This window comes from Nelumbo nucifera, chromosome 8, assembly GCF_055504915.1.
Source record: "Nelumbo nucifera cultivar China Antique chromosome 8, China Antique-T2T, whole genome shotgun sequence".
Classification (NCBI taxonomy): domain Eukaryota; kingdom Viridiplantae; phylum Streptophyta; class Magnoliopsida; order Proteales; family Nelumbonaceae; genus Nelumbo; species Nelumbo nucifera.
The window spans coordinates 49678651-49697726 of NC_142656.1; the positions used below are offsets into that span (position 1 = coordinate 49678651).

The following is a 19076-nucleotide window of genomic DNA, read 5'->3' on the forward strand; positions in this document are numbered from 1 at the left end:
CACATATTCTAGAATGTTCTTTATACATATTTAAAAGATGAGCTAAATATCCTTCTAGAATTACCTTATTAATCATTATTTCTAGTTTTACCTTTTGTCACATGTTTATTTCCTTGCTTTATTTATAAAATGTTCCTATGTTTATTTCCTATTCAAGAATGCTCTTTTAGTTTTAAGAATATTCATTAATTGTGCTAAAATATTCAACACTTATATTTAATGACCCGTATTGACCCGGGCTTGGTTGACCTTGTCATGGTCATCAATCCGCGTTACTATTACTCAGGTTGATCGCCTTACAATAGGTAGCTATCCAGCTACCCTATTCATTTACTCAATATTCCCACCCCCAAATTGTTAATTTTCATTTTTCATTCCTCCTTTTCAGTTTCCTTTAGTTCTAACATCTTTCTCTCACTCTCTGGATGCTAGTAGCTATTATCACAATCCACACTCCTCTCTCTCTCTCTCTCTCTCAGTCAATTCATTTCTTCTCTCTTAGTCTTAGAGGTGCAAAACACCAACTCCTCTTTTTCTTTTTATTTTTGACATCTATTGTTTTATTGTATTTGTGTATATATTTTCCCTTTCTCTTTTTATTTTTCATATCTAATAAATCTCTTAAAAAAAAATTTCCAATAACGTAATTAGTTAATTATGTTAATCTAAAATTGAATACCAAATGGTCTATTAAAAAGTATTTAGATTTCGTGATTATAAGTTTTTGGTTATAATAGATCTTTTTTATTTGAATAAAAATTACGCTCTAATAAAACTAAAAATTGATAGGCATTTAAATGGTTAAACAATTATCTGAATAATTGGTTAACCGATTATTTCAATTCGGTTTCAATTTGAGTTTTTAAAAAATCGACTGGTTCAGTTTGGTTTCAAAATATTGGTCATGATCTGATTAACCAAATTGTGAGCACCCCTATAAAGAGAGGGAAATGAAACTCTTGAAGTAAGTTCTATAAGCAGACAATTTGACCACAAGTAGAAGATATTGCATGATACTAAACTTTTGCAGAGGATTTGAAGACAACGGATTGCTTTTTTGCACTTCTAGGAGATAAGAGAATAACCCAGAAAACACACCACCTAGTGGTAGAATGATGAGTATCTAGACAACCAGCCTAATCTACATCAAAGTATGCACAAAGGAGAGATGTCAACGAATGAGAGAAGAATAAGCCCCTATTAGCCATGCCATAAAGATAAAATAATCTAATGAATAACAAATAAATGAAGCTAACGAGGAGTAGAGACAAACTAGATAACCACTTAAACAACATGCGTAATATCCAAATAAGTCATTGTGAAATAAATCAAACTACCAACAAGATTATGATATAAAGAGGGATCCTTATAATATCCTCTCCAAAGATGAAAATAGGCCATGACCTTTTATTAAGTACTAGGAGTGAAGGACTTAGTAGGGGTGTCCATGAAAAACCGAAAAACCGAAAGATCGAACCGAATTGAGAAAACCGAACTGCAAAATGCGGTTAACCAAACTGGTTGATTTGGTTTTGGTTCAGAATTTTTGAAAAACTGAAGGACCGGTTCAGTTTTCGATTAACCTATAAAAAACCAATGGTTAATCGAACCAACTGGTATATATATTTATATGTATATTTTATATATATTTTATATATATTTTTAATATATGTTACTTATTTTCTATTTATTTTATATAAATATATATTTATTATATATAAATATATACTTATATTATATTTATAATGATCTATTTACAACTATATTATATATTTTTAAAATATTTATAATAGATTATATATCATTTATTATTTAAAATATAATATTATACATATATTTATATAATATATATTATAAATATAAAAATCGAAAAACCGAAGAACCAAACCGGTCAAAAACCAAAACCTATGACTGGTTAACTGGTGGTACTGGTTCGGTTTTGGTTTGGCGAAATGAAAAAACCGATACCACCAGTTCAGTTTACAAAAAGGGGCCATGGTTTGGTTAACCGAACCGTAGACACCCCTAGGACTTAGAAGGGTAGTAGCTTTGAAGACTTCTAAATGGTTGGACAAGGATAGTTATTTTTTATTTCTTTTTGGATTTAGATCCTAGGAATTAATTTTTAATTATGAACAAATGGGTTGTTAAAGTTACTTGTGCACTTCTTTTTTGTTTTATTTTTTTTTGTGGTGCACAAATTATAGTTGAGTATAATAGTTTAACAAATTATATTACTTATGAACCTTTTTTGAGATTTTTTTTTCTTTTTTTGTGGTGCATAGGTTTTGGCAGTTAGTTATAGGAAGTTGGATATTATATTGCAAATGGAACTATGAAATGAATGTATATGATAATTGCATGACTTAACTGATTATACATAGTTGATTTATTATGCACATTTTTTTGGAACCCAAAAAATGTAATCTTTTAGTTAAAATGCTAAACAAATAGCGGTTGAATAGGATTGATCTTTTGAGATCAAAATATATACAAGCTCATTTGAAGCATTCTTTTCTATACCTTGTTCTAACATATTTTCTCTCAACTATTTTCCCACAAACCAAACTTGGAAAAAGGAATATTCCCACTATTTTCCCTTGTGTAACCAAACGAAAAAAGTGAAAATTTCACACTTTCTCATACCATCCCATCCATTCCCATCTCACCTAAATCCTCTCACAAACCAAATGGAGCCTTAGTTCTGCCCCTAAGACTTTCACTCTAGTAAAGCCTTCTTTAGTGACAAATATCATCTCACGTTCTATAATTAGGGGAAAATGGATTTTATATATGGATAACTTTATAATTAAAGCTTAGATAATACCTCAATACCTATACAATTGATCCCCTTTAGAAGCCTTTATCGGGTCTGGTAACTCACCTTTTAAAGGATATTTAGCAATTAATACAAGTAATTCAAAGTTTTGATATAAAATTTTCCATTAAAAGCAAGCATATTTTGCATATGTTTCAATGTACTTTGGGATAAAATTTTTCCCCATGATTACCATTGGAGATGAAATTTAAGAACACACTTAAATTTCTTAAAAAATACAAGGTGGGAAAGAAACTCAAAGATTCCTTTTGGACACTGCAAATTAATTTGCTAGGTGTAAGACCTCCTCAACATTTAATTAGGAAGCTCATTGAAGGACCTAACAAGCAAATATGCTCCCATATAATAGTTGAGATAATATATTAGAATAGAAACCTATTTCAAGACCTCTCCTAACAGCTTAAGCTTTATATTTTAGGTTCACCAGTTCCTTGAGATGGTGTCAGAGCCTATTTGACCAAGCGCTTTAGTGTTTGATCCTTATTGTCCCATTTTAATTAATCAAATTTCAGCACATGGTATGAATGAGTCTGTACTTGCCTAAGCTTTCGCATGGGGGGGGGGGGGGGGGGGGGGCATGTTATAGAGAATAAAAACCTATTCAAGGACCTCACCTAACAGCTTTAGCTTTTAGGTTAAAGTTGAATAGTTACTTGAGATAATATCAATACAAGGTGAGACATATCTTGATATGGCTATGCAATTGTACATTTAGATAATCAATGGGATCTAAATCCAAAAAGAAATAAGTGCAACACTATTTTTAATAAAAAAAGTTCCCTTTTTTTCTATTTGCATAAATCTTCATATTTTGCATGTTTATTTATTTTTTCTATGCATGTACTGTGTCATTAATTTGGTAACCACTGAAATTTCATTTGGAAGAGGGGGGGGGGGGGGGGGGGGGTTGGTCAAATTAAAAAATGTGATATATTTCCATCATTACATCCATCAAATTTCCCCATAAAATCAAAGCCATGCCCAGTCCTAAATTTCCCCATGGCTTTGTGTAAGAATTGAGCTAGGAATTTTATGCCATTTCGAGTTGGGTTAAGTCAGAGTAATTCCATCAGAAGTAAGGGTGCTCATGGTTCAGTTAACCAAACAGTGGGCTACTTTTTGAAATCGAACTAGTATTGTCAATATTTGCAAATCCATAAACTGAAATTGAACCGATACTACCGGTTAACTGGTTAACCAGTTTTATTTTTTTACTAGTTCAATTCTTTGGTATTTTGTTTTTTTTTTTTATGTTTTTAACATATGCTACAATATATATATATATATATATATGTATGTATATCATATTATACTATACATAATAAATGACATCTAATATTTTATACATATGTATATTATCTATCTATATCTAGATAGATAGATAGATATAAATCAATCATTTCAGCTAATCACTATTTTTTTCTAGGTTAACTGAGAACCAAAACCAAACCAATTGGTTCAGTTGACCACATTGTTTAGTTCAGCTCTCGGTTTGATTCGGTTTTTTCAATTTTTTATGAGCACCCTAATCACAAGAATTGTTTTATGGTATGCATTGTTTGATGAAGATGTATTAATTTTCATTAAATTTTTATTTTTAATAATGTTTATTACGGCTGATTATACAATATTATTTATTGTGTAAAGTCTATTTTATATAATACATATATAAAATATTATATAATATGTATTAAAGGTGTCATAATATATATACATGCTTACATACATACATACATACATTATATATATATATATACAACAATATATCATACACACATAATCTATAGGGGGGAGTTAGGGCCAAAGCTTGGGGTGGGCTAGACAAATACCACCCACCCTGTCCTTGGTCACCAAAGTTTGGGTTTCCCTGAAACTTGCCTTGAACCTGATCAACGTGCAATTTAAATTATAATATTATGTCGAATTTATTACTGTTTAAATATTTTAATAATATATGCAAGAATTTGTTATATAAACAAAGCATAATATTATTGTAACTAATTATTAAAATTATAAAAGCAGTAATTCATTTTGAATTTTATATTGTGTTAATCATTTTAAAATGGAAATCAAATGAATAATTTTATGAATTACTAACATTAGTTAAGTAATTAATTAATTCTGCAAAATATTATTATTAATTGAGTTTCACATATAGTAATACGGGTAGTGTCAACACATGGGACCCTATACCCATAAACAGTTCAAGTTGTCTCTCACTAATTAAGTAATTAACCCACATAAATGAACAAAAGGTGAGGTTTAATGAGAGAGAGAGAGAGAGAGAGGGTGCTGTGATTTAAGAGAAAGGTGAAACATTAGATTGTATTAACTTGATGTTGGTTACATACTTCGATGATGCATTTTTATAAATAAGATCTTGGTATTTGGAAAACGAATTCTACCATTTTTTTTGCATGGATTTGTTTAGAGGCGGTGTTATTCCTTTTGCAGTAAGAGGGTGCTGTGATCATCATCATTGGTAAAGTTATTGGTTGCATGCTACTCGATTTCAGTTGTCATGTTGGAGAGAGAACCCTGTAGGCTGTAGTAAACCAATCATGGTGCTGCTTCAGCACCATGTTTTGTTGCTGTTGAACCTTCAGCAACAAATCCGTGTTCATCAGCATAGATCAATGTGCTGTCAACCAAAGATGGTTCTTTATTTTGTCGGGCATTCAATCTAGCCCTCTCAATTTGCTTGGATTTTAATGTCAATTGATCCCCAGATTTTGTTTGAAATCCATGTCAATCAACTTTGTGACATCCAGCATTATCTGATCTGAAAAAGTGTTGGATGGCCACCAATCGAGTCCTTCTCAGTAGCCAGCTAAGTACTGTCCTTTAGGATTTGTAATGAAGAGAAAGACTAATATAAGGAGCATGGTCTAATTACAGGGATGCCAAAGTTGTAGTAAAGATATATATATATTTTGGTGGGAGGGGGGGGGGGGGGGGTTAACACAGTAATAACCGATCTTAAGTGCATTTTCTAATTAATTAGTCTCTTGACTGGTCTATTGTCCAGAAAGTCAATACCAATTTATTAAAAATGCGTAGTATTTCCTAACAAGAAAATTCTGAATTAATTGAGAGCAATGAAAACAAAACAAGTTATAAGTGCAGATTATACATTCTAAAGACAAAGAAATTGCCATGTAAACCCAAAAAATCCAACCCATGCAATTGATGGATTTTTTAGAATAAAATAAAAATATATTATAAAAAGTAAAAAAGGAGGCAGAGGATACAGGAGGGCCCATAGACACATCCATCAATACATGAACCCAACTTGAGCCCAAAGTGATTGTGATTTGTGAGTACTTCTACCAACCCTTTTTCGAGTTCTCTTTATCCTCATCAAATCGAGATACCTTTGAAACTTCTCTCTTTAACTGGTGGAGAGCTGGTCACTCTGTCCTTAGAGGCAGAGATTATTAATCTTTCCCTCACCTCCTTTCGTCCTAGCCAGTAAGTTTTCCTATGGATACCCTTCCTTGATGGAGATTAGGGAGCATATTATCATCACTTTTATTATGGAAAAAAACATAGTAGACTACCTTAGATCCAAGACATGTTTTGCTGCATTTTGAGGATGAGAGAATATCTTGGGGTTTGGTTGCAAGAGGCTTCTACAATTAAAAGCTTTCTGCATGTTAAAATGGATGACAGGGCTTGAAGTTGGGTGGGAGCACTGATGGTTCATGTCTCGATTAACCTTCCACCCCTCCTGGTAAATCTTCACAACGAGATGTTCCTGTGTTTGATCATTCAAGAAATGGGACAGGTCTTGAGTTGGAATGGAAGAGAGGGTTTTTGGCAGAAAGTTGTTTATGAAAACCTTCCTAAATATTCCAACTATTGCTACAAGAATAGGCATGAGGAAGACTGCAGGGCCAAGGTGAAAAAGAATGAATCCAAGTCCAAGAAGGAGGAAACAATTGTGGCTGCTGTGGGTCCAAATTGAAGAGGGTAAGCAAAAGAAGGCAAAGCAAATATTTTGTAAAACTGGGAAAGATGTCAATCCGGGAACAATCTTGTGACGATTTCCTAAGGGAACCAGGTCGCTAATAAAGGAAACATCCATAAGGAACCTCCACCAACAATATGAATTTGAAATGGAAAAATTAAACGTAGCTGATTGAATTTAAAAAATACATTACACTTTCAAGATAATAAATCATTTTATTAATTATACCAAGTTTTTTTCTTTTCAAACACAAACTGAACAGTACCTAAAACATGGAAATGGGAACTGATCTAGGGACCCAATGGATTGGATTTCTTTCTTTCCTTTTTTTCATGTTTTGGCTCAGCAGTTAGGCTTTGGGCCTTTAGAAGCCGAGTTTATGCCACTCTTTTATCAGTGGGTTAATCAATGTTATAGTAGGGGCGCGAGGCCCATTGGCCATACCTTAGAGAGGTTGCAGTTCCACAAGGTTGATATCGCGCCATCATTTTGTGAGTGATATAGTGATTATCTGAATTATGAGGTCATTGACCAACAGATTGGATTCAAATGGGGTATACTCCATTTCCATCTATATTCAGATTATAGATTTAGATTGGACTGGAATAAAATTCAGATATTGCATACCAATAATAAATTAAACTAAAATGATTACAGTATTAAAATTATTAAAAACATGAACTCAAAATGATGTTACATACGAGTAATATCACTCAAAAATAACTTCCACGAATCTTGAATGGTTGAACCTATGAGTCTTTAGTAAAAAAAAAAAAAACTAAACCAACTTTACCAGTAAATGCAAATTAATGTGTATATAGTTAAATATTATCAAATTCAGATCGAAATAGATTGTCTTAGGTATATAGCCATTGTTGCCAACCAATACTCGATCCAATTATAGACAGATTGAATTTGGAAATTTGGAGCAGCTTAATTAGATCAAATTTTTAATTCAAATCGGGCAAACAGTATCTATTTATAGCCCTACAAAGATCATTAGTAGATCTAGATCAAACAAATCTAGAAAGAGGTTATTGAACTTTAGACATTTGGGTCATATTACGTACATCAACCCCCACTGATTCGTGCCTGTAGCAGAAAGACGCCAGCCCAGTCTACCGCAGACGGGATTTTAGTTTTAGATTTGGGCTTAGAGCCTTAGACTACATATAACCTAATCCAACCAAACTTAGATGAGAACAGAGCATACTGGAATTATTTTGTTTTCAACCAGTATCCATTAGATTTAGGTCAACTCTTTGTTGACATTTTCATTACCATTTCTAAGGTAATAATTATTCTCTCCAAATTTTTTCTATGAAAGAGCGTCAATGGACGTCCAGCCATAGAGTCTGATGTTCACGGGATCAGACTGTCAAGGAACCAGTATGACTTGAGAGGTTACTTGGCCATACAGAAATTAAGCAGTGATCTTTGCCACCTGGTTTTTTTTTTTCATTATATTTAAGAACATATCTGTAACTTTATTCTTCACCATCAAAATTGATAATCAGAAAGGTGATCCAGACCCTTGGCATGCCCCACCCATAAACTCAGTGAAATATAGAGTCCATTTAAAAATTATCTTTTCATCCACTTGGCAAATTTGAAAATGGAAATTAATTGAATATGGAAACAAGCCAGATTGACATCAAAAGAAAAGAGCGGTATATAGGCTTAGCATGAGCATTTCCAGAGTCCACAGCTTGAAAGTAAAATGCGTCAACTTGCCAAACGATTTCAGTTAGCTGTCTGCTTGAAAGTGGGTTTTTACCAACGGGGTAGGAGAGTAATGAACCAAATGGAATGGAAAGAAAAGATAGCTGAGAGTCGCTGATTAAACCAAACTAGAACATAAATGAGAATCACATTGTTGTCAAATGCAAATAAATATATAAATTTACTATCAGCTGAGTGTCACTGATTAAACCAAACTAGAACATAAATGAGAATCAAATTGCTGTCAAATGCAAATAAATATATAAATTTTACTATCATCATAAGAAATGTTCTACCAAAACGAAGAAAAGTGGGATCCAAAATGAACACCACTCCCTAGAATTTCAACTCACTTTGGTATAGTTCTCTCCCTTTTATATTTTGTTTCCTTTGGGAGAAGTTCAAGCATTTTCTTTCTTCATTCAGAAAATGGGCTTCAATGTCAAACCTAACGTTAACAATCTCACAGATGAAGAAATGACATCGCCCGAAAAGTACATGTGGTCTTGTTGAGAAATTTCTTAATCTCCGCTGTATAAAATGGGAATAGAGCAAGTCAGAATATACAAGAATACGGCGTTTCTGAATCTTGGGATGAAAAAAAAAAAAAATTGGTAAAGCCATTTGATAAAGTTTTGTACCTAAAGTCTGTGATTCATGTTTCTAAAGTTGTTATTTAACGACTATCAGTTCCGTTGTTCAACATGTTCTTTCTTCAAATTAATTAGGTGCACGGCAGATTGCCACCTATAAGTGCCATCTCCCATCACCAAATTGAGCCAATTTGTACTCTATATGGGGTCAATTAAGATGGACCCTATTCATGTTTGACATAATTTTTGTTTGGTAAATTACATATAGCCTGAAGTTTCCAATAGTAACAGATATCATCCACCCAGGCTTCTGAAATTACTCTGCACCAACCCCAGGCTATTTGCCACATGCATACCTTCCTCTGTATTTCCATAAAAGAAAATAAAAAATAAAAAATAGATACATGTGGTCAGGTGATATATCAAGACTTAGTGATGATAATTTAACCCTGCCCATTAGGCAAAACACTGAATACCTTTTTGGATCAGACTGTCCTGGTGCTTAACCAACCAGTAGTTGACAATTAAACTTATAAGGATAAATGATATGTCCCCGAAATTTGACACGCAGTTCACAGACTCGCATCAGAATCCAAACCACTAGTACTTCAATAGAAAACTGATATTCATTCAGAAGAAAAGAAGATCACTTACAGTAGGTCGGTTCTTCGAGAGACCGCCGGTTCTCCCAAGCACTCTCAGAATTCTGTACTCAGCAAAATTCCGTCTTTTCCATCCCCCAAAGCCCTTTCTTATACACATCTTACAGCATAACTGCCTTCCATAATAAATGCCCAGTTGGCTGAAATATAAATGCCCCACTCTTCTTATTCCCAACTAACAAGCTATAAATGCTAAATGCCCTATACTCTTCCTATTCTCAACTGACAAGCTATAAATGCCACAAAAACTCTCCTTATTCACTCCAGCCATAAATTCCCCCATGTTCAATTATTTCCCCCCCTTGGCCGCCAACTGACCTTTCCCCTTCCCGGTGTATGTAAAATTAATTGGGGGCCTATCATTACCCGCCACCCAAAGTCTAACCTTGTCCTCAAGGTTGAAATGAGGAAATTGGTCGCGAAGTAAGTCAAAAGGCTCCCATGAATCTTCAAAATCAGGCAGGTCTTGCCAATGGATAAGCACTTCCGAACCAGTAACTCCAGACATAGTAGATGGACGCACCCCCCGAACGGCCGTAGGTTCCACCAGCATCCATATCAGCTAACAGAGTGGAAGGAATCACGGGAGAAGAGATATGATTGCCAATTGCCTTCTTGAGTTGTGAGACATGAAAAATAGGGTGAATCCTTGCCTCTGGAGGAAGTTGAAGTTTATAAGCGACAACACCAATTCTTTCCACAATAGCAAATGGTCCATAAAATCGAGGGGCAAGCTTTTCATTGGCTCGGCGAGCTAGAGACTGCTGGCGATAAGGTCGCACTCGTACATACACCGAATCCCCAACCTCAAAATTAACATCACGACGGTTCACATCAGCCGAGTCTTTCATCTTTTGTTGTGCCCGGTGTAGATGAGCACGTAGCTCCCTGAGTATAGCATCTCACTGAAGGAGAACAGCTTCAACATCAGCATTAGCCCTAGAGCCAAGCTCATAGCAGATTAATGGAGGATCACGCCCATAAACCACCTTGAAAGGTGTCATGCCAACAGCAGTGTGAAAAGAGGTATTATAGCTGTATTCTGCCCACGATATCCAAGAAGACCAGCGGGAGGGGGAATAAGCCGCAAAGCACCTCAAATAAGTCTCCAAACATCGATTAACCACCTCTGACTGTCCATCTGTCTGAGGATGGTAAGCTGAGCTACGACGCAATTCTGAACCCTGCAGGGTAAAAAGCTCGCGCCAGAAGAAGCTCATAAAGACCTTATCACGATTAGATACAATCGAGTGGGGAATGCCATGTAAACGGACTATGTTGTGCAGGAAGGCCTGAGCAACCGTGAGAGTTGAGAAGGGATGACTGAGAGGGATAAAATGGGCATACTTGGAGAGACGATCGACCACCACCATAATTGTATCAAACCCCTTTGATTTAGGAAGAGCCTCAATAAAGTCCATAGCAATATCTTCCCAGATCTGTTCAGGTACGAGTAAAGGTTGTAAAAGGCCAGCAGGGGACATGGCTTCATATTTACTGCATTGACACACATCGCAGGCCTGCACAAACTCCTGGACAGAACGCCTTATCCCCCGCCAGTAAAAGTCAGTTGTTATGTGCCTATATGTCCGGCGGATACCCGCGTGTCCTCCCACAACTCCCGAATGAAACTCCTTAAGTAAGAGGGGGATAAATGGGGAAGAAGCCGACAGAACCAATTTACCATGATAACGTAGGTGTTCTCCAACTAAAGAATAGGCGGGATAGGCAGCCGGATCTTGCTGTATGGTATGCTTGATGTTGGCCAGAAAAGGATCATCAACTTGCTCCTTAAGGTCATCAAAATCAAGAAAAATAGGTACTGTAAGTGAGTTCAAGTGCATTTCGGCAGGAACTCTGGATAGGGCGTCAGCCACGGTATTATCGGCACCCGGTTTGTACTTGTTAGGATTCAGGTCTGCCTTAGAGTTCTGCCTGTCTGAGATTAGTTAGGTAGAAGAAAAGGTGAAAGAGAGAAAGAGAAAGAGAGAAGAGAGAATTCTGGTTCGAACTGAAAGAGTCAACTTGACTTCTCCCAGTCGGCCAGGAAGTATTTATATTATTACTAAAACATAACTGAAAAGACCTATGTGCCCTTACTTAAGAGCACTTGTTCCAACACAACATTACAGATCAGCAAAAATACCCCTACGCTAACAGTACTGAATCTCGAAGTCATAATTCATAAGCTTAAGAAGCCACTTATGATGCTCACCTTCGACAATCCGTTGCTCCAATAGATACTTGAGACTCCGTTGGTCGGTCCGAACAATAAAGCGTCTTCCAAGAAGATAGGGGCGCCATTTTTTAATAGCAAAGACAATGGCCATTAATTCCCTCTCGTAGACAGATTTTGACTGTGCCAACGGGCTAAGCTTGTGGCTATAAAAAGCTATAGGCCGATTATTTTGCATTAATACCGCCCCGAGACCTACCCCGGATGCATCTGTCTCGATCAAGAAGGGCTGGGAAAAATGTGGAAGGGCCAACACTGGTACGGTCGTCATAGCTCGTTTCAACTCCTGAAATGCATTCTCAGCCTCCGCATTCCATGAGAAAGCATCATTTTTAAGCTGCTGCATCAATGGCCATGCTATTTTACTATAGTTATGCACAAAACAGCGATAATAGCTTGTAAGTCCCAGAAAACCACGAAGAGCTTTAAGTGAAGATGGTTGAGGCCAGTCAACCATGGCCTGGATTTTAGAAGGATCGGCAGAAACACCAGCTACGCTAATAATATGACCCAGGTACTCAATGCTAGGCTGAGCAAAGATACATTTCTTTGAGTTGGAAAAGAGACGGTGGGTGCGCAACACAGAGAAGACCTATCGAAGGTGATACAAATGGGCAGTTTCAGAAGCACTGTAAACCAGAATATCATAAAAAAATATGAGCATAAAGCGACGAAGGAAATCATGGAATACAGTATTCATTAATGACCGGAAGGTCGAGGGCGCATTGGTGAGACCGAAGGGCATGACAAGGAATTCGTAATGGCCCTCGTGGGTGCGAAATGCAGTCTTGGGAATGTCCTCACTGCGGACCCGAATCTGGTGGTAGCCCGATTTAAGATCAATTTTGCTGAAAATAGAAGCACCATGGAGCTCATCGAAAATTTCTTCGATGACCGGAATGGGGAACTTATCCGGAACCGTAACACGGTTAAGGGCTTTGTAGTCCACACAAAAACGCCAACTTTCGTCTTTCTTTTAGACTAAAAGGACCGGGCTTGAGTAGGGGCTTGTACTTGGCTGAATAATACCCGCAACCAGCATCTCAGAGACAAGACGTTCAATCTCATCTTTCTGGAATTGAGGATATCTGTAAGGACGAACAGAGATAGGAGAAGTGCCTTCCTGTAAGACAATAGCATGTTCCGTAGCCCGTGTAGGGGGTAAGCCTGTAGGCATGTCAAAAATATCTTTGAACTCATCTAGTAAGGTGGAGATTGGCGGTGATGTAGGCAAGACAGAGTTCAGCGGAGGATCCACTATCTGCAATTGTTTTAATTCTATCAAAACCCCTTGTCCCTCATGTTGTAAGTTGCGCATCATGGCATGCAAAGATACCTGAGAGGAACAGAGAGAAGGGTCGCCCTGCAACTTTACCCGGACACCTCCCAAATTGAGCTTCATAGACATGTTGTCCCAATTCATCATTGAGTCCCCGAGGGATGCTAACCAAGGAAAACCAAGAATGACATCCGTAGAACCCAACTTTAAGGGAAAGAAATCAGCAATGACATCCAATTCGAGTAAGTTGAGGCAAACCTGACGGCAGACTCCGGAAGTTCTCACCTCATCACCATTTCCCATCTGAACTCCAAATTCATGTGTAAGGGTGCGGGGTAATTTCAATTCTTCCACTAAAGTTGCGGAAATAAAGTTGTGGGATGCACCCGAGTCTACCAATATGACCACCTCACGTGACAAAATGCGTCCACGCACCTTAAGGGAATTTGCCGCACACAACCCAACAAGAGACGAGACACAAAGTGCGGCTGATTCTGGAGCTGGAGCAATTTCAGTGTCCCCGGCAGTCCCAATTAGGCGCATCAGAATCAAGTTCCTCCACGTCATCTTGAACCCATAAAACCTGAAGTGATTTCTGAGCACAACAATGTCCCGAGCTGTATTTCTCGTCGCAACGGAAGCATAGACCCTTCGCTCGTTTCTGCTGCATCTCTTTGTCGGTCATCTTCTTGAAAGCAGGAGGTGGGGCCTTAATAATAGGGACTGATGCAGGAGAAGGAGGGATTGCGGCTCGTGTAGGTCGGGTGACAGCAGAAGTAGTCACTTGTGAAACCCGTGAGTTAAAGTGGGTTCTAGAGAGGGAGTTGCGAGCCCACAAGGATATGAACTGGATTGATAGGCCCACAAGGCCTGATTCTTTTCCTCAATTTTCTGGGCTGCAACCATTTTTCTAATCAGCCCAACGGGTTCCATCTGTCGGAGTTCGGCCTGGATATCTGGGCGCAACCCATTCACAAAGGCTGCTTCAAGGACTGATTCTGGTAGGTCACGTAAGGGGGCAGAAAGCACCTCGAAATGGCGACGATATTCCTTGACAGTAGTGGATTGACGTAATGATAGAAGCTGCTCCTGCAAGTTTCCCTCCTGAGCTGATTGGAAACGTTCAAGGAGGAGTTCCTTGAATTCTGCCCAGCTACGAAAGGGTCGCCGACCATCCTCCCAATAATACCACGCCAATGCATCACCCTCTAAACAGACCACTGCTGCCTGCAGACATTCTGCCAGAAGCAAGCATTAATCTCAAAATAGCGCTCTGCGCGAAAAAGCCAGCCGTCTGGATTTTCCCCATCAAAAATAGGTAGCTCCAACTTCCGAGGAAGTGAATCAGAAGTATGTTCCGGGACTGTCATTGAAGGGGACATCGGGAAAATTGCACCCTTCCCTTTGTCAGCCGCACGACTTGATGTGGATACAGGAGGAACATTGTCAATTGTAGACAAAGGAGCTGACAAGGACTCTTGTTGCAGCAACAGATCAAAACGCCTTACCAAGTCTTGAACGCCTCCTTCCAGGGATGTGATCTTCGACAGTCCAGCTGTTATCTCATCACGCAAGCCATCCACTTCAGAATGCAGAGAAGTCAAGCGTTCTTCGAAACCCTCCACCTGCGATGCCACTTCCTTAGTTGTCACCATGGCCGAGGAAAGACGTGCTCTGATGCCACTGATATGTTCCTGAAATTTGACACGCAGTTCACAGACTCACAGCAGAATCCAAACCACTAGTACTTCAACAGAAAACTGATATTCATTCAGAATAAAAGAAGATCACTTACAGTAGGTCGGTTCTTCGAGAGACCGCCGGCTCTCCCAAGCACTCTCAGAATTCTGTACTCAGCAAAAGTCTGTTTTCTCCATCCCCCAAAGCCCCTTCTTATACACATCTTACAGCATAACTGCCTTCCATAATAAATGCCCAGCTGGCCGAAATATAAATGCCCCACTCTTCTTATTCCCAACTAACAAGCTATAAATGCTAAATGCCCTATACTCTTCCTATTCTCAACTGACAAGCTATAAATGCCACAAAAACTCTCCTTATTCCCTCCAGCCATAAATTCCCCCATGTTCAATTATTTCCCCCCCTTGGCCGCCAGCTGACCTTTCCCCTTCCTGGTGTATGTAAAATTAATTGGGGGCCTATCAATAAACCCCGGACATTGGAACAAAAATTATTTCCGTATGTCAGATAGTGGCAAGCCACTTGACAAGGCATAGATTAAGCATTCAATCTTAGTGCATCAACAAGATGTCAAATATGGTAAAACCAATTACACTAACCACCTCCATTTCTCAAGAATGGAGATCAAACTCTATTGATGATTTGATTGATCCACTAAACAACACACTTTCCACCAAATTGATGGCCTAGATTGAGGGTTTGACATTGTTGCATCTACTTAGCTTAGGATGATAATTGATCTTGGGATATTATCTTAAAGGTCCAGATCGATAATCATATCTTGCATGCAATTTGGATGTTTGGAGTTAGTTGTGCCACCTAAATGGATATACATAAAAGGTTAGATGTGTTAGAGAGTTACTGAACTAGATGTTGATACAATATTTAAGTCTAGAACAATATATACATATATGTTTTTTTCAGTGTAAATTGCCTACAATATTTAAGTCTAGAACAATATATACATATATGTTTTTTTCAGTGTAAATTGCCTACAATATTTAAGTCTAGAACAATATATACATATATGTTTTTTTCAGTGTAAATTGCCTACAATATTTAAGTCTAGAACAATATCTTGGCACTTAAAAAACATCAATTAGACAGTTTAGACCTAAAGTTGAATTTAGCACACTACTCATATGTTAAAATCTACAAATAAGGATTTTCTTCGTGTTTGAAAATATAGGTTCAGATTCAGCCTATATGCAAAATGTTGGGGATATTTGAGTCATTGTGCATATACCTTGAATGCCATCATCTCTTTTTGAGTATTCACTAGAAGATAATTGTCTTAGAAACTTAGCGCGGGAATTTGTTATTGGGTAGGGTATTTTCAATCTACTTTTTTGTTTTACTTCATGATCTTTATTTATTTATTTTTTGATCAATAACAGAATCAATTTCATTAAAAAGAGAGGAATTTTAGTACAAGAAGAAAGAGGAGGGATAAACTCTCTTAGCCTTCCCCAACAAAAGCAATACAAAACAGCCCAAAGTAAGTTATTCCTTTCCACCCATTAATTATCAAGTTTATTGGCAAAGGCATTTGCATCTCTTTTGCCCAATTACAAATCATCTTCTATCCCATCTAACAATTTAACAGCTTTCCACTTCTCTTAAGTGTAGCACTACCTTCCATCGTCCTCCTCTTTTTGGAGTCAGCTAATTACAAGCTTTGAGTCACTTTCAATTAACAACTTCCTGACATTCAGCTCTTTAGCCTTTTGAATCCCATTCCATAATTGCCATAATTTCAGCTCTTAATGAGTCCCCAGCTCCAATTGGACCTGAGTAGAGAGCAATGATATTTTCCTCCTCACTTCTGAAAACTCCTATGCCAGATGGACCTGGATTGTCTTCACTGCTACCATCAAAGTTGAGCTTAATGAAGCCACAAGGGGGTGGGGACCAAACAGACCTAATCATCTCCTTACCAGGAGCAGAATCAACAACCTCTCTCCACTTTCTCAACACCTCAATTCCAGGAACATCTTTAAAGATGTCCAAAGACTTAACCCAGTGAAACACCTTGATGGTAATTGTTACAAGTCTTAATGTTTTAGGGTAAAAGACTTAAACCTCCCCCGAGTTTTATGTTAAATACTTATACCTCCCCTCTAATTTCTGAGAGGACTTAAACCTCCCATCTTAAAACAAGATACTGTTATATTTAACAGAACCAATAAAAATACTTTTTTGCCCTTTGTCATTGTTTAAATTTTTAATGCAACCCAATTGACTGTAACCTAAGGAAAGAAAAAGGATAGGATCAAGGTTCGTAGTATCGATACGTATCGGCCCGTATTGGCCGATATGTATCGTTCCGGGAGCTCCCCGATACGCCCCTAAAGAGGGTGTATCTGGGTTCTGACCAGTTCATGGGGTGGAGGAGCCTTAAACCGCCCCCACCCTGAACCGGTTTCGGAAAAAAATAAAAAAAAAGTATCGATACCACCCAATACACCACTACAGGCATATTGGGCATATCGATATTTTGAACCTTGGATGGGATGGTTCTGTGGATGAATGGGATTCTTATTATCTGCAAACAAAGGATTCTTTCATGCAATAGCATTTACATGATCAGGATCGAGTCCGCAGCAGTAGTCTATTATGTAAATCAGTTCCCATTCTAGATGTTCACTTAATCTGTATTTTTTAATAAAAGAAAGTTGTCTCTGTTTTACTATTTTTCATGTAAATAGAACTTTTTAGATAAGATCACAAGATGCAAATCCAATGCATAAATGAGTTCTGATGCAACTGCAACATGCCCTGAGTTTGCTGCTATATACAGAGGTGGGAAAGGAAGAAATTTTTACCCTTAGCAATGCCATCAGTGGAGAGGTAAGATTTTTTTTTTCCTGTTTCAAATCCTAGAAGGGTAAGATTTGTTAACATAGCTCCAATGCTAACAAATCCCAGCCTTGAAGAAGCATCTGTATCAGGAAAGTCACATAATAGCAAAGCAAAGACAGTTGAAAGCATACAAAATTCTAAGTGAACGAAAGACATGAGAAACATGAGAAAAAGCAAGTGATAACGCAAAACTCAACACAAGAAGGGGAAATCTTTCCACAGCATTTGTTAGATCTGTGGCAATGCTTCCAGGTCTAATTCTTTTGCTTGGTGTTGATACACAGCCACCCATTATGATGGTTTAGTTTAATAAATCTCTATAGCTTCGTATAAGATGCAACCAGCCAACCCTCATATATGGGCTGGTACAATGCTCATGAACTCCAGGAACACAAGGGACGGTGTTTGTCAAAATCATGGCCGCAAAATGTAATTTGGAGCACAAGCCAACATTTCATCTCCAGAAAGAACCCCATAAGAAGGATAAGATTTTTTCAAACCCAGAAGAAGCGTTATTACAAATCCAGAAAGAAAGTTAAGATTTTTCAATTATTTTATTAAGACAACTGAAAGTTAACTTGTTGAAATAGGAATAAGATGAATCCGTTCTTCTGACTTTCAAAGAATCAAATAGATGGGAGGCGAAGGAAAAAGATGGCAAATAAAGGGATGATGAAGGGAAAGATTGGGTTTTTAAAAAATTTAACCTAAACATGAAGTCACGTGTAAATGGATGTAAAGAGATTATTAACAGAAGGGAGGTTGTCCGATGACATCATACAATAGGGGAGGCTCTAGTCTAATTTAAAAAAAAAATAAGGGATGTTTCAGTATTTAGAAGAAAACTTAAGGGAGGTTTAAGTCTTTTTCTTTTTTTTTTTGATGAATAAGGTTTAAGTCTTTTACCCAATGTTTTATGGGCTGGGATATTTCTTACTTAAACTTATTTCATTTTGGGCCTACTGGGCTTAAGTTATTTCTCTCTTATTGACTGTTTATGTACAGCCCGCCTAATGAAGGGCAATCTTGTACTTTCCCTTGTTTTAAGTCTCTTTTAGTTGGGCTGGACAGAGAGAATAGCCGCCCCATTCTCTTAATCTCTTCTCTTCTTGTCTTCTCTCATTTTTCTCTTCTTGTCTTGCTCAAAATACTTAATGGTATCATTGCAATAGGAGTTTTTCTTTAAGATTCAAATCTTCTTTTCCTTTTTTT

At 37.4% G+C, this 19076-nt stretch overlaps 1 protein-coding gene across 6 annotated transcripts in view; it reads right to left on the reverse strand.

The window, feature by feature from the left end:
• Positions 1 to 8682: 8682 nt before the first annotated feature.
• The window catches only part of LOC104611705 (uncharacterized), a 61867-nt gene continuing 51473 nt past the window's right edge, over positions 8683 to 19076 (reverse strand). Inside the window, exons 15-17 of one of the 6 annotated variants that reach the window (XR_016079088.1) lie at positions 15097 to 15821; positions 9779 to 14995; positions 8683 to 9062 (exon numbers count right to left, since the gene is read on the reverse strand). The gene's annotated coding sequence lies outside the window, so the exon portion shown is untranslated. Of the gene's footprint in view, positions 9063 to 9778; positions 15822 to 17827; positions 17945 to 19076 lie in introns of all 6 variants that reach the window. The other 5 variants (XR_016079089.1, XR_016079087.1, XR_016079090.1 and 2 more) reach the window with 5 other exon arrangements.